We start from the raw sequence: 15,432 nt of genomic DNA, 5'->3' as shown, positions 1-15,432 counted from the left end.
GAGACAAGTCTTTTTGCTCTCTTTGCTTGCCTGAGCTGAGGGGAGTTTGGCTGTTTATTAACCAATTCAGTCCTATCTAAGAAAATCTTGGCGGGGGAGAGGGTTCCACGCTATAAGGAACACCCAGAAATACTTCCAGGAGGTAAAGCACTGGGTGGATCAAGACTGGGTGGATCTGTGTGCCCTAACAGAGACCAGTACCCAGGTGGTAGCAGCATTACCCTAGGCTTGTGGGAGGGCTCCAGGATAGCCAGATGCAGGCGGCCCAAGGGGAGACTCACAAAGAGTGGTTTTGAACTAGGCACACTGATGTGGGTGTCTCACTATATTAGTATCCCCTACTGTCCCACCACAAGACCAACTAAGAAATTGTGAAAAAAATATCTTTCTTTGCAAGCTTTTGGGACCATGTGCCCTTCCTCAGGCTTAGGAAAAATTAAAGATGGTACAAGTCCCCATAGTCATAAAAATAAACTTCATTTTGCACAGAGGAAGCTGAAGATGCATGTCTGTTCCTCTGCATCTATGAGAGTTCCTTTGTGTGAGGTGTTCTTTGATGTGCATTTAAGGTAGGATTTCTCCTCTGCTGATGTCAGATAGCAGATAGGCAGGGAGATGTAGAAATATTTCTTTGTTGTTTAGCAATGAAGCTTATAATTCCAAAATTGGCTAAAATTCAGCATCTTCCATGTTTCAGAGATGTATTTGGCAGCCGTGTTGATCTGAGACAAAAAGAAATGAAAAACTCTAAGATTCTTGGTTCAGAGATGATACCTTTTATTCGACCAACTAAGAAATCGCAAAAAAACTTTATCTTTCTTTGCAAGTGTTCGGGGTCACGTGCCCTTCCTCAGGCTTAGGGAAAATTAAAGAGGGTACCATTAAAAATTAAAGATGTCACTACTCCTGATTTTTGTGGGTTGTTTTTTTTTAAAGGTTAGTTCAATTTATGCCAATCCTACTGTAATTGTATCCCCTCCAAAAGCTTTACTGATCTCTCGCAACACAAAGTTATCCTCCTAAAGATGTATGAATTCTTCTGGTAGCAAGTTAAAGGAGGGAAAAAAATGCCAACAATCCACCTGTTCAGAAACTCAGATTAAAGAGTCTCCCTTACAAACTCCTTTGCAAATTGACTATCACATTTGAATCTCAGTGTTCAGGGGTATTGGTTGTAGCCATTTTTGGTCTTAGGACATAGGCAGACAAGGTTCTTTGGGTAAATCTGATATATTTTATTCGACCAACTCATATAGTTTAAAAAATTCTTCTTTGCAAGTTTTTGGGTATAAATTCCCTTCATCAGGCTGAGGAAACATCTGCAGTTGATGTGTGCTCTTCCTGGATAGAATGATCAGTAAAAAAGCCAGAGGCTGGTATGCATGCAAGAAAGCCAGTCAGTGAAGATGTAAACTGAAGAGGCAGTGGGAGAGAGTCAGGCTGGAGTGGGGGGAAGGGGAAAAGGAGAGGGGGAAGGGGAATGAATGTAGCTGGTAAATAGTGGAGAGGCACCTGGAGAGCCAGACGTTAGCCAGGTTACATCATAAATCCAATGTCTATTTTTAATCCATGATTTTTTGTATCAAGAACCTCCCCATATCAGAGAGAAGGGCCATAGAATCTCTAACCACCAAATAGTAATAAAACCAGCAGATAAAGGAGGAGCTATAGTCATCCTTAACTGTAAAGACTACATAAAAGAAGCCAAAAGACAACTCTCTGATACCACCTACTACAAAGAACTACAGGAAGATCCTACTCCCTTTTTCACCCTGGAACTCAAAACTACCATCAAAATCATTTCCATCAGAACTACAAAACTACAGACCCTGATTCCCCACCCCGCACCTAACCCAGGGACTTTTTACATGCTTCCTAAAATCCACAAACAAGGGAACCCTGGCAGACCTATCATACCCAACCATGAAACCCTAACTGAAGAAATATAGGTTTCACTGAATCAATCCTAAAACCGCTTGTCACCCAAAGAGCGAGTTCTGTCCAAGACCCTACAGATTTCTACAAAAGCTTAAAAACATAGACCACCTTCCCAGCAACATCCTCCTAGCCACCATGGACATTACCAGTTTATATACCAACATCCCACACCAGGATAGTATGGTAGTTACACACCTACAATAGCAAGATCATTCTTACACACACCTTCGCTTTTAATAACTCACGCTTCCTCCAGACCACGGGCACATGATGGGCACCAAAATGGCCCCAGAGTATGCTAGCCTTTTTATAAGCCACCAGGAAGAAGAATTGCTTAAACATTGCACCATCAAACCCTTGCTATACTTATGATATAGTTATTACATCTTTATTATTTGGACTGAAAACCTGCACTCTCTGATTGAGTTTCATCAGAAATTCAACAATCATGACCCCTCCGTCCAACAATCTCTTGCATACCCCAGCACCAACATCTCCTTTTTAGACATGATGATCACTACCCAGAATGGTAAAATACAGACCACAATATACAAGAAACCCATAGGCCAACATACATATCTGCACAGAACTAGCAATCACCATAAACACACCAAGAAAGCTGTAATATACAGCCAAGCACTACAGATACCACTGAATTTGCACTGAGCAAAATACCGGGATTGCCACCTCACAAATCTCAAAAGGGCTTTCGCTCAACTAGGATACTCCTCCAGAGAGACAAATTGCACTTTTGAAAGAGCCACTTGGATACCATGTGAAGAATTGCTGCAGTACAGAAGGAAAACCCGCACAAATTGCACACTGCTAGTTATGACATATCACCCCTCCCTCAAACCTATATGGAAAATCCTCAAACAATTGCAACCCATGCTAGAAGAAGACTCAATTCTTAAAGAGATTTTCCAAGAACCACCTATCCTAGACTTCAAACAAGCACCAAACCCTTGCTAACCTCATCACCAGAAGCAAACTTCCTACAGCCCAAAACACCAGATGGATCCAGACCATGCCATGACAAGAAATGTACAACATATCAAGCCTGACAACATATCTCCACTACCCCCACAATTACTACACACCCCAAGAGAATCATCACCATTCCTGGATCTTACAGCTGCACCTCCAGAAATGTAATAAATGTAATCTCATCCAGTGCACCAAATGCCCTAATGGAAAATGTGTAGGAGAGACCAAACAACTGCGCACCAGAATGAACACATACTGGAAATCTATCAGAGATAAGAATAGCTGCAGGAGCACATTTCTCACAAGAAAACCACTCTCTCTCCAATCTCTAAATTCTAATCATCAAAGGGAATTTACAAAACACCTTTCACAGATGAGCCTGTGAACTTCACTTCATTAACTTCCTGGATACAAAAAATCATGGACTTAATATAGACATTGGATTTATGACACATTGTAACCTGCCTAACATCAGGCTCACCAGGTACCTCTCCACTACTTACCAGATACATTCATTCCCCTCCCCACCTTCCACCTCCTGCCTTTCTCTCACCCACTGACTCCTCAATTTATGTCTTCACTGACTGACTTTCTTGCATGCATACCAGCCTCTGGCTTCTTTACTATTCATTCCATCCAGGAAAAGCACACAGACACATCAACTGCAGACGTTTCCTCAGCCTGATGAAGCGTATTTATACCTGAAAGCTTGCAAAGAAGAATTTTTCCAACTATCTGAATTGGTCTAATAGAATACATCAGATTTACCCAAAGAACCTTGTCTGCCAATCTTAGTGTTGAGACATTTTCCCTGGTTAACCGCACTGAACTCAGACCTTTCTTGTGGATATATATTAGTAGCTGGAGTCTGATGCTCACACTGATTTTAGTGGAAGCCCTGGTACAGTAAGCTATTATGAATATCAAAATCTGACCTTTAATGCTTCCCTTTCTTTAATCTGCTATACTCAAAACCATCCATTATTTTTTTTTGTGGTAGAAAATGGTCATATATGTTTAAATTAAAGGGTTTTAGGATACTTACATTTTAGAGACAAGGAAGTCCCTGACTCACCAAGGTCATTGTTAGAACCAGATAAGGCTGGGACAAGTTTGCGGCTCCCCCCCTCCCCCCAGTACTTGAAAAGATTTTATATAAAACTTAAGTTCATTTGCTATCTTTCCCGAGTAATTTTCTTACAGCTGAAATGCAAAAATAAGTTTGATCCAAGTTGGTTTCTAAGACACGTCCATATTAGATTTTGCTTTAAAATAATCAGAATTGTTCTGCACAGTTATTTCTGTACTGATTTAATTATAAACATTTTAGAAATGGATTGACTAAATGGCTACAAACTGCACATGTAAACCAGCACTTACAGAGCTACCTTATACAAAGCAATAAAGCAGCCAATGAAGACAGAGGAAGACACAGGGTATATTTAATTAATTACACAAAAGGGCAAGTGCATCAGAAGTGAATGGCAAAAGTGCTTGGAGTCCTAGTCAGAAAGTTGTTAATGTAACTGATACATTTAAATAAATAAAATGCATCATTTTACAATAACCTAATTTTCAAGTGCTAAGTCTTTTCAAACAGGGAAAGCTGCTTACCTTTCATCAGTAATGCAACAGATGTTTTCTCTTCTAATTTTGGCATAAACAATAATGTAGCATGGATGCCATTTTCTTCTAAGACCGGGATTGCATTATCTGTTTTCTCTATTTCTACAGAGAATATCTGCAATGTCATTCTTCGCCAAGCTCTTTTGGAGCTTTCCAGGAATAGCTGAAACTAGAAGCTTTATAAATCCTGGCTCCTCTTTCACCTGATGTACTGAGGAAACTGATCTTGACAGTGGCATTTAAAGTATAACTCATCTAAAAACCCTTGAAAAGTGCAGGATAATCAGATGTGTTGATCACTCTTGTTTCCAAAACTCTGCAGCAGCTTTATTTATGACTGTGTTTTGCAAACTGGAATCAGTTTAGGAGTTATATTATTCAATGTAGTTCTGTCTGTTTAGTTTCTGACATTCTCATTTTAGTGCATTCAGACTTTGCATGGTATTGTGGGGATAATGCATTATCAGTCTGGGATGCACTATCCCATCTTGTTATTCAGTGAAATCTAAACCCAAAATTAAACTGTTATTAAAGCCAACACAATTATTTATTACAAATAAATGCTTTGAATTTAGTCTTTTCCTGGCAGCAAATGGCTAATGAGCCAATTCTGAGATCTCAAAATGCATTCATTGTATGTAATTAATTCATTTCAACCAATAATTTTCTCATATCAGCTATTCACAGTGTGAATGGAATTTTAGTGACATAATACTAGAAGTGTACAGGTGTTTTTTCCTGTAGGAGGGTCTCCTCATTGAATGAGGAAGATCTTTCTCCCACAGGAAACATTTTCCTGTGGCAGAAACTTGATGAACCCCTGTCCACTTGTCATTTCTATCAAGGGAGCAACAATTCTCCTGATAGAAATGTAATGCCTTTATGTGGCTCCTCTTTCCATTCAGCGACTAGAGAGCCACATTCTCAAAAAAACATACAGATCAGCATGCACTTGTGGTAAGAAGGTTTGAGTGAATAATCATAAATGCTAAAATTAATGCAAATATTGAAATGTCCATGAGTTATGACTCCTGAAAGCAACACTGAAACAAACTTACTGCTTTTATTCACAAATAATGTACTGTATTTTCTCTCATACCACACACATCCCCAACTCAGAGATACACCTTGCTCTGGAGAAGGCATAATGAAGATTTTTTTTTCCAGAGTCATGGCCACGTAGAGTAGAGGCAGAGCCTAATCTTCAATTCACTTCCCCCTCCCCCTCGCTTTCCTGCTCAGGCAAAAAATACAGTTTTCAACTTTTCACAGATGAACTGTGAGCAGCTTTTGGATTCTTACCTGAAACTGCAGCTGCCACAGAATATGTGAGTCCATGGGAAGATCTAGGATGTTGTTAACAGCTAAAAGCAGTCTGCAACAGAGAGCAACATTGCTGAACAAAGGATAGCTTGACTAGTGGAACAAAGACCTTTAAAAAAAGAGAGAGGCTTGTTAAAACATGTTGAGTGGAGAGAGGTTAATATAACTAAGGTAGATTACAAATGTATAAAGAAGTCAGATAACTCCATCAGCACTGCCTGAATAGAAGAACCACTCCTGCTGCCATGAGGTGGTTGGTTTTAAAGTGTGGGAGAAGCAGGAATTAAAGTGTAGGAGTGGGATGACTGTACCAGTGCCCGCCCCGCCCCCTTAGATCCCTGCTGGATTCATCTTCCCCACTATGTGGCTCTATAGGGAAGAGAAGAAAAAGCAGCAGCATTTTACAGCATCTTTGTGCTTCTATTACAGGTACAAAATTCAGCCTCCCTTCTAAAGACACACATTCCAATTTTGGAAAGCTAGTTTTGGGAGAAACGGCGTGTGTGGCATGAGAGTAAATACGGGTATTTCAACGATTTCTGTTATAAACAAGAGTTATCTTGAAATACATATAGCTGTCTGAAAGCTATGCAGAACATAGCCTTTTTCCTTAACACTACCTCCTCCTGTGCTGTTTTGTACACTACTTGTAAAGGTTTCCCTTGCTTTATATATACAAATTCACTTTTATGCAATTACCCTTTTTATACCTAAAATTTGTTATATTAGGAAAGTTCATTATATGCAAGGTAAGCCTGTAGGGGAAGTGGTGGGGGGAGGGGCATGGATCAGCCCAGCAGCTGCAGGCAGGTGGTATCAGCTGCTCTTAGGGCTGCACTAGGGAGCAAAGTGGAGAGAACTGTCAGTGGATGTGGCGTGGGAGAACACGACTCTTGTTGCTATGTACACCCCAGGAGGGCTGCATGTTGGAGACTGTGCCATGCTCTTCCCAGGGGGTGCATATCCCTGGATCTGCATGCAGGATGAAAGCAGGCTGTCACTGCAGGCTGGGGCCAGCAGTAGCACCGGACTTTTCTAGGCACTCAGGGTGGGTAGTGGCAGCCCCCCAACCTGCCCTCCCAGTGCTGCCACCACCTGCCCTGAGCACCGGGAAGAGCCCAGTGCTGCCTTCAGCAGCAGCCTGCTCTCATCCTGTGCACAGATCTGGGGACATGTGCCCCCTGGGAAGAGCCTGGTGCAGCCCACAGCCCTCCCAAGGTGTACAAAGCAGCAAGAGCTGTGTCCCACCACCCTGCCCTGTGCCCACTGACAGTTCTCTCCACTTTGCTCCTTGCTGCCACCCTGGGAGTGGCTGACACCACCTGCCTGCCACCGTTGGGCTGTGATGCACCCCTCCCCCCTACTCTTTCCCTAGCCCCAGCCTCACTCCCTCCCTTTCTTACCACCATGGGAACATATCCCTATTTGTTACCTTATAAACTGGGTTCCCTTCATACAAATTTGAGCTATGAGCAGTTTCCTGTGAAAACATGAACCGCATAAAGCAACGGAAACCTGTATTACTGAGGTAGCTTGGTCTCCTAGACAGAGTTTTGCAAAGGGGCAGAGAGGACTTATCTTCCACCACATAGTCCACACAAAAACTGGTAGAGCACACAAAAACTGGTAAGAAAGGAGTGAGGTATTGGTAGAGCACACAAAAACTGGTAAGAAAGGAGTGAGGTATTTTTTTTCCCTATGTGATACAAATTAAAAAATGAAAAACATGTAAGAGGACCTAAACTTGCTCATTAAGATTGGGATCCATTATGCAAGTTGCTGCATAAGCATATAGTAGGAGACAGATTGTCTTCACAGAGCACTTATAACCTAACCAGACAAAAACCAGCAGTGCAAACAGAAGCACAGAGGTAGTATCTTGTATGGCATTATACAGAAGGTCACACACCCTAACCACCTGTGGAGAGAAGAGGACCCAAGCAAGATATTACAGGACTTCCTCACTGTACAAAATGTGATTTGTTTTACCTACTGAGAGGATTCAAATCAATGAGAACTAAAAAGCTCCAATGGATGTGTATGCTGAATGCCCCTCAGAAATGTACATCATTAGTTCATTATGTATATAAGATACCTGGATATGAATATGATACTATCAACTATGTTTAGTAAAGGATCCACCAACATAGAAGTCCTCTTATGCTGGCAACTGCACAAATTCAGAGTAATTAAATAAAAAGCCACATTTAAAAAAACAACTTTGGCAACAAGAGACAAGCAAATGTAATATGAAGAATTAGGTAAGGCGTGGCATCACATCACACAAGACTTGGAAATCAGATAAGTAAAATGAGAGTTTGAGGCTGATCCTGGTTCCACTGGAGTTAATGAGAGTTTTGCTATTGACTTGGGGTGCGAACTGAAGTTACATTTGTCCCGCAATCAGCCCTCTGAAAGTGCTCTACAGCTGTGCTCTTACACAAATGCATGGCTGCAAAGTGTTTTTAAAGTGGCTGATCACATGACAATTAACCCTCATAAAATGAGGGATCAAATGAAGGTGCTCCACTTTGGAGCATCTTAGGGAACTTGTGTTCCCTAGATTTAATCCGTTATGTGATTGGGGTTGTCTGCAGGAAGAGAGAAGGGAGAGAGACAGGAAAGCAAGCTGCAGTCTAGGGTTTACCTGACCTGAGCTAGAGGGGGACAGGTAGATTGGAGCCCCCTCAACTTGTGACCTCCCCCTGCCCCCCAGGCCTCTCTCTCCAGCTCAGGCCAGACAAACCCCAGCAGTAGCTCACTCCCTTCTCCTCTCTCCCCCTTCCTTCCTGCAGACAGCAACAGAGCTGGAAGAGGGAGGGGATGGATGGTTCCCCCACCTCAGGCAGGCTTGATCCATCCCACCTAACAGGTGAACATCTGTTGGATCGGGGCACTCTAACTCATGGCACTTTATGTAAAGCACCATGAGTTCAAGCAGGGGCTTGCACATCTGTCAGTGCCCTTAAATAGAAGCAAGCTTATGTCTCCCAAGCCCAGTCTGCCCTGTGCTAAATAAAAAATGCAGTTGCAAGGCTGGAGACATTTTAACTTATACGCTCATTAGTTTGTGAAAAGTAGAATACTAGCAAACAAAAAAGAGTCTGTTAATGCTTCTCTCCTTTCAGAGGGTTTTGGACAATTGTGGGTAATCATCAATTTTCGATGTATATTTCAAATACATACAGTTCATTTGTTTGGTCAGAAAAAATGCAGAAAGAAAACTAAAAAAATTCCTTTTTTCAAGAAAACATAAATAGCAACTTTACTCATTTTGCTTTGGGTCTGAGTTTGCTTGAATTCCTAGCAATAAATAATTTAATCCAATAAAGCTATCATTAGAGTTGCTGACACCATAAATCACCATTTTTACAGTGTATATCTAAGCAAGCCACTTTTACTGGTTCAGTATTTTGAATTAACTGAATAAAACTTAAAAGCATTCCCCTAGAGATTCACAAGAGAATTGAGCTCAGCCTTTGTAAACAAAGTCAGATATTGTCATAAAAAAATGTACTTCCAGCTGCTTTGTGGAAACTATCACACACACAAATTTCAAAGGATCTCTCTTAAAATGTGAACTTATGGCCTTCATTGCAGGAAGAGGGAAAAACAGAGACAAAGAAAATCAGCCTGAGCGTTTATCTTTTCCCAGGAATCATAATGAAAATCTTTTGGAAAGAGGGAGAAAGGGCTTGATTTTTGGAAAGAAGGTGATTTGCCTACTGTCAATAGACCTGAAATGTCAATGTTGTGTTGTGGGTACTCCAATATATTATGAAGAATTTCAGTGGCAATTCACCACCATAAAAATAGTAATGATAGAATTCAATATATTCAGGGTCATAAACTTCAAGCACATAAAAGTCTATTACTATAATAATAAGCCATAGTGCTTATTATGTATTCCAAGCTGTGTACAAATATGATCAAATTAATCCTTACAATACTCCTGAAGGACAGGTAAACAAGTGCTTTTGTGCTCACTTTACATATGAAGAAACTGAGGTAGAGCAGGAAGTGATCTACCCAAGGCAACATGCAAGTAAACTAGTACAGATCCCAGATTAGACTTTAAGATGTCCAGAGCTGCAAATCTGCAGTAGGTTTTACAAACCATTGTACTTCATTCTCAGACATAAGTACATCAAAACAATTTCTGGTCTTGTAAGGACTGAAGGATTTAGGTTTCCATTACCAGCACAAAATGGGTAGCAGGACGTCCCATACAGGTCAATAAGAATTTTGACACTGACCTCAAAATGAGCAGGATCACATGAACAAGTGCAAAACAATTTGTATCTCCTCATGTCTACAAGAGTCATCCCCAGTAATGTAATCACGTCTCTATTCTACAGATCATTTATCTACTTCAAGAGATATTTTCATTTTCTTCTTGGATGGCTGTGGAGGTGGGATCTGAACAGGAATAAAGCAAATTCTGCTTGTGTCACTCACCTAAGTGGTCTCATTGGACACTGAGAATTTTTTGGAGGAAAAGATAAGCCAAGAACTGCTTATTGAATTTCTTCATTGTTTCCAAGAACATATTGTATTATTTCCAATACAGCTGACATATCTAGGGAAAACAAAGCAGAATAAGGTATGTTCAAAAGTCACCAGATGTGACCTACAACTTTCTAGCAAAAGCAGTACACCCTGAAATATTAAACTGCTGCTATTTAAAAAACTCACAGTGAGAAACGGCATATTTTAAAGGAAGTAACTACCTGTTGGGTATATTCATAATAGTAGGCCTGTCTTGCTGTTTGAACAGATCTCTGCTCATTATCACTGCACCACATCTGTATTAACAGCACTGACTCGTGGATCAGGAATAGACCCTGCTGACAAAAAGCTACAGGGGTAAAAACCCCAAACAGAACATGTATGCTCTAGCCTGGGAGGATTTTATCTTCCTCTGACAGATCCCTGAGGAGGTTTCCTTTTTCCTTATGCTTTGGTAACACTTGTATATCTTATTCCGAAAGAAAAATTCTACTGAATTGTAAAAACTGTGTCACAACACATAGGCCCTTCATGAAATATCTGTCCCAGCAACTTCCTGTAAGACTGGGGACTAAAATGCCACAAGTGTCTCTAAACACAATACATTTCAATCTTGTTTGTGAACAATTTTGAAAAATATTTAACAGTTCTTATTAAAAATAAAAGTTAATCCGTGTATTTATGGCCCCCATAAATACATGCATCCTCTGCATGTTACAGGTATTACTGTATTATTAATATACAAGTAACTGGGTAATTGCCCAGTTACCTGAAGACCAGCTACATGTGCAAAGTAACTATCACACAATAAAAAGCTCCAACCAGCTATAAAGTTAGACCTTGAAAATGTGTGCTAACTTTATAGCTGATTCCTAGTGGCCTTTTATTTGCACATGAAACAGGGTCTCCCCGGAGACTGGGAGCCTCACTAACTGACAGGACTCCCAACTGCAGGGGTACACCATGTCCCGCATAAAACCCCTGGGTCTTGGGGATCGAGGCAGTCACCATCCCAAGGGTTGTATAAAAGCTCTTGCACCCTAAGAATCCCAGATGCTGCAATCCTTAGGGCTCCAGGGTGTGAGGAAACACCTGGGGCCAGAGAACTGCCAAAGGAACAATCTCCCCGCACTGGGAATGCCCCCAGTCGGGTTATGTGGGGCTCCCAGACACAGGAGCTTGCTTCTTGCCAACGCAGGGCAAGCCTGGGATTGGGTCCCCCCCCGCGTTGGCAATAAGGCACAGTGGGATCTAGTGTGCAATCCCAGCATCACACTGCCTGCCATGTATGTGTAGCATGGCAGGAGGCACGATTGTGTAAAACACGCATTAGATCCTATCATGCCTTTACCTGCATATGTAGTAGGAACCTAAGACTGACAAAGGAGGTCCACAGACAGGTTTTGGTGGGAAATAAAACTGAGTTCAGGGACTCAGCTTCCAGAGCCTGAAGAAAGTTTGGAGAAGTTAGAGAAAACCCGCTCTTCCTGACCCCAGAAAGAATCAGGTGTGAGAAAGGTGGCATGCATAGAGTTTACAGTCATGCATGGATTGTATCATGGTATGTCAGACACAGGGTTTTCTGACAGCAAGTTCATAACAACTCTCAGAGTTGGGACTCCCAGAGCATTTGCAGGCAGCCATGCTGGAAGTAGACAAGGCTAAAGGCACTGATCTAAATAAATGCAATTTATTTTAAACTAGCAGATTATACAAATAATCTGCATCATTTAATTCTGCCCTGAAATATTTTCCCCATTTCCCATTCAAAGCACTAAGAAAAGAGTGACATCCATTCTTTTGTTCAGCTGTATACTCCCTTCCTACCCTGGCCTCATTTTAAGCCTTAATTTAAACATAGTTATTTCCCTCTTCAACTGATCCAAAGTTTCCTTCAGTTAACATATATGCCTGGTCCTTTCCCAATGATATCATAAATATTTTTGTTATTTACTTCAGTAAGAGCTGAATTGGGCCTTTGATACATATGCAAGGGGAAAACAATCCCTTCTCAGTGCTTCTTCCAAGCCTGGCTGATTGTCACTCCGTGTTGACTTCAGGGGATGACTCCAGCCTGGGAGTTGCAGGCTACCAAACCGGAGCCATCAGTTTCAGCAACAGCAGTTTCTCAGAATTGACCCTCAGGGAGGCCAAGCCTTGGGGATGAACAGCATAGATATATAAGCTTCTGATAGCTTGCTCATCAGAGCTTGAAACTTGTGAATAGGTCAACAAGCAGTTTTGTCTTTTCAAGTTCTTCCTTAAAAGACAAGACATGAAGAATTTGGATAAAGCAGTTAAATTGTTCAGGTTCATATTTAACATTAGGGCTGGGACAGATCAGTGGTTCTGATAAGAGGCAGATTATAATTATTCATTAAAAAATAAGTAAAGAAAGGCACTTTTCCAATACACATTCTATCACCTTTGCTTTGAAAATCCTGTATCATTTGAACCCTGGGTATGACTCCTGACTCACCTTGTACACTTGTAAGTATTCAATCCCATTTTCCAGTAATAAGACACTTCAAATATATGCTGCCTCTGTGTTATTGAGATTTTATCTACATGAGTTTGGCATGGGTCATTGATCAAGAATGGCAAAGCTATGATTGAATTAAGCAGATCATCTCAAACGACTATTAATAAAACTTTTATACTACCCCACAGCATCATTAACTCCATATCTGCTTCATATGTTGTAGGAAGCCTATTGTACGGATATATTGAAACAGTGGTTCTCAATTTTTTTTTTCATGGACCACTTGAGAATTGCTGAGGGTCTCGGCAGACCACTTAAACTTTTTTTTGTTCTCCAAACCAAAGCACACAACTCATATTTTAATATCAGTAGTCTTACTTTACGAGTACAGATATTCTCAATTGTTCCACAACCCTTCTGCAGACCATCTGAATGGAGCTCACGGACCTGGGGCGGTCCGCAAACCACAGTTTGAGAACCTCTGTATTAAAGCATTTTTTTTAGTCTTGGGCCCCTTTTTTAAACCTTCAGCCTATAAAGTCATGTATCTTATCCCTAAATATCTATAAATGGAGTCTAGTGTTCATCCCCAAACTTAAGGCAACCTGCCCTCTTGATCAGCACCGAAAATTCCTTCCTGTTGACTTAACTCTGGGCAAGGGAAGGTAATCTCTGAACCTTGGCTTCCCATTCATGAAATGGGAATAATATTTCCCTGGCTTATAGAGTGTTTTGGGGAGGAGGTATTTGTGTTAATGTATCCAAGGGGTCAAGAAGCTGTTGTAATAACCACCCTTCAAAAAGATTTACATAGACTAAAAATAAATAAGTAGCTTAGGGCCACTTACATGACAGACTGACCACACATGCAAATAAAAAGAGCTAATCATCTTGGAGCCTCTTAATTTATAGGAAGGGGTTGCTGGCCACACATTCTCCATGATGAAACTTCAGAACAGGAACTCATCTTCATTCCTTTTTGATTTGAAATAGCTTGAATCTGTTGATGCTGCAGGAGTAACTTAATGTCCTATTTTTCAGAAAAAAAAGGAAAAAAAATTGTCAGTTTGGATGTGAGGTAAGAGGGAAAGTATTTTCCTGTTTATTTTTACTAGGACTGTCAGTTAACCACAGTTAACTTACACAATTAATGCAAAACAAAATTAACATGTTAATTGTTTTTAATTGTGTTAAACCTGATCCCACCCTGTGCCTGCTCCAGACTCACCCAGCAGCAGCAGCAACAGCTGCCGGGCAGAAGCTGCTACTTGGCATAACAGAAAAGTGGCCCCTCTCTCTCACTGCTACCAGGCTCTTCTTGCTGCAGCTGCCTGGAGCCTGCACCCAGGCTGCCCTGTGACTCCTCTCTGTGGCTGTCACCACCACTTCCAGACTGCCCAGTGGGGCAGCAGTGGCAGTGCAGAGGAGCCACAGGGCAGCCCAGGTGCAGCCTCTGGGTGGCTGCAGCAAGAAGGGCTCGGCAGTGGTGAGGGGGAGGTGGTTGTTTTTCCCCCGTTCTACTTCTGCCTGGCTGCTGCTCAGTGTGGGCAGGTGAGTTTGGAGCAGGTGTGGGGTGGGCTGGGGTCAGGGCTGTTCGCACATGTTCTAGCTGGTCTGCTCCAGACAAGGCAAATCTGGGGTACAAGTGGGTCCAGGTTGGGGTTGGGTCTGTCATCCATTCTCCATCCTTACTAACTGATGGTGCAAGAAAATATTTCAGGTCACTGCTATAGGCTGAAGTTTCCAACTATAGCACCAATTCAATTTTTCTTCCAAAATTAACTTCCTTGGTAACTGCTGAACTGATACCCATGGTGAGGGTAGAGTCATGCGTAGATTCAGCTATGACTTCAAACTGATCTTCTCTTGAATAATTTCTTTTTACTTGGGCTATGTATGAGACATCAAGGGACACCTGAACACGAACAGTGAGGCTGCTCCAATGTGTTGTAATTACAATGTATTGGAGCAGGCTTGATTAATTGGGTCTGCTGGAATGTGATAGTTACTGTTCTCCAGCAGAGTTCAGCGCTTTGTGTATCAGCATCCCAATGCTTAAAAATGGCAGCAGGGGTGCTTTAACTAAAGTTCATCAAACAAGCGTTAGTTAAAGTGGCCCTACTGCCATTTTTAAGCATGGGGACACTGATACACAATACAATCTGAGTGCTTTAATTAGAGTAGCTCTCGGGGCCATTCTAATAAAAGCACCTCCACTCTGACCCTCACTCTCAGAGCATATGTATAAGGCTTTATCCAGACATGAGGGTAGGTGGAAGGCAATGATGATAATTTTGAATTAAAACAGTAGTTTGCTTACTTCTACATCTAAATCTCATGTCTCCTAAGGGTCCTACATTTGTGTTGAATGGGACAGGAGGAAAGACAGTCTTTATAGGACTTCACTAATGAAGGATATTGCTAAGAAGGAAGATCTACTAAGTGGAACCTGCTGAGAGTAATTGTATATGAAAAGAACAAGTCATCTGAGAGCCATGTGTTCCCAAAATGGTTTAAAACATGAAACCATTAGGAAGACTCTGTTAAAGGCATCCAGATCAAAAATA

At 41.4% G+C, this 15,432-nt stretch overlaps 1 long non-coding RNA gene across 1 annotated transcript in view; it reads right to left on the bottom strand.

The window, feature by feature from the left end:
- Positions 1 to 452: 452 nt before the first annotated feature.
- Positions 453 to 15,432, bottom strand: part of LOC149874904 (uncharacterized) — a 33,356-nt gene continuing 18,376 nt past the window's right edge. Inside the window, exons 2-5 of the long non-coding RNA XR_016439979.1 lie at positions 13,714 to 13,895; positions 10,333 to 10,453; positions 5,854 to 5,983; positions 453 to 722 (exon numbers count right to left, since the gene is read on the bottom strand). This is a non-coding gene — a long non-coding RNA (uncharacterized LOC149874904). The remainder of the gene's footprint in view (positions 723 to 5,853; positions 5,984 to 10,332; positions 10,454 to 13,713; positions 13,896 to 15,432) is intronic.

This window comes from Crocodylus siamensis, chromosome 1 (genome assembly GCF_052110815.1).
Source record: "Crocodylus siamensis isolate JL-2025a chromosome 1, ASM5211081v1, whole genome shotgun sequence".
NCBI classification, from domain to species: Eukaryota; Metazoa; Chordata; order Crocodylia; family Crocodylidae; genus Crocodylus; species Crocodylus siamensis.
The sequence above is the reverse complement of the archived record's forward strand: the minus strand, read 5'-3'. Positions and strand labels throughout refer to the sequence as shown.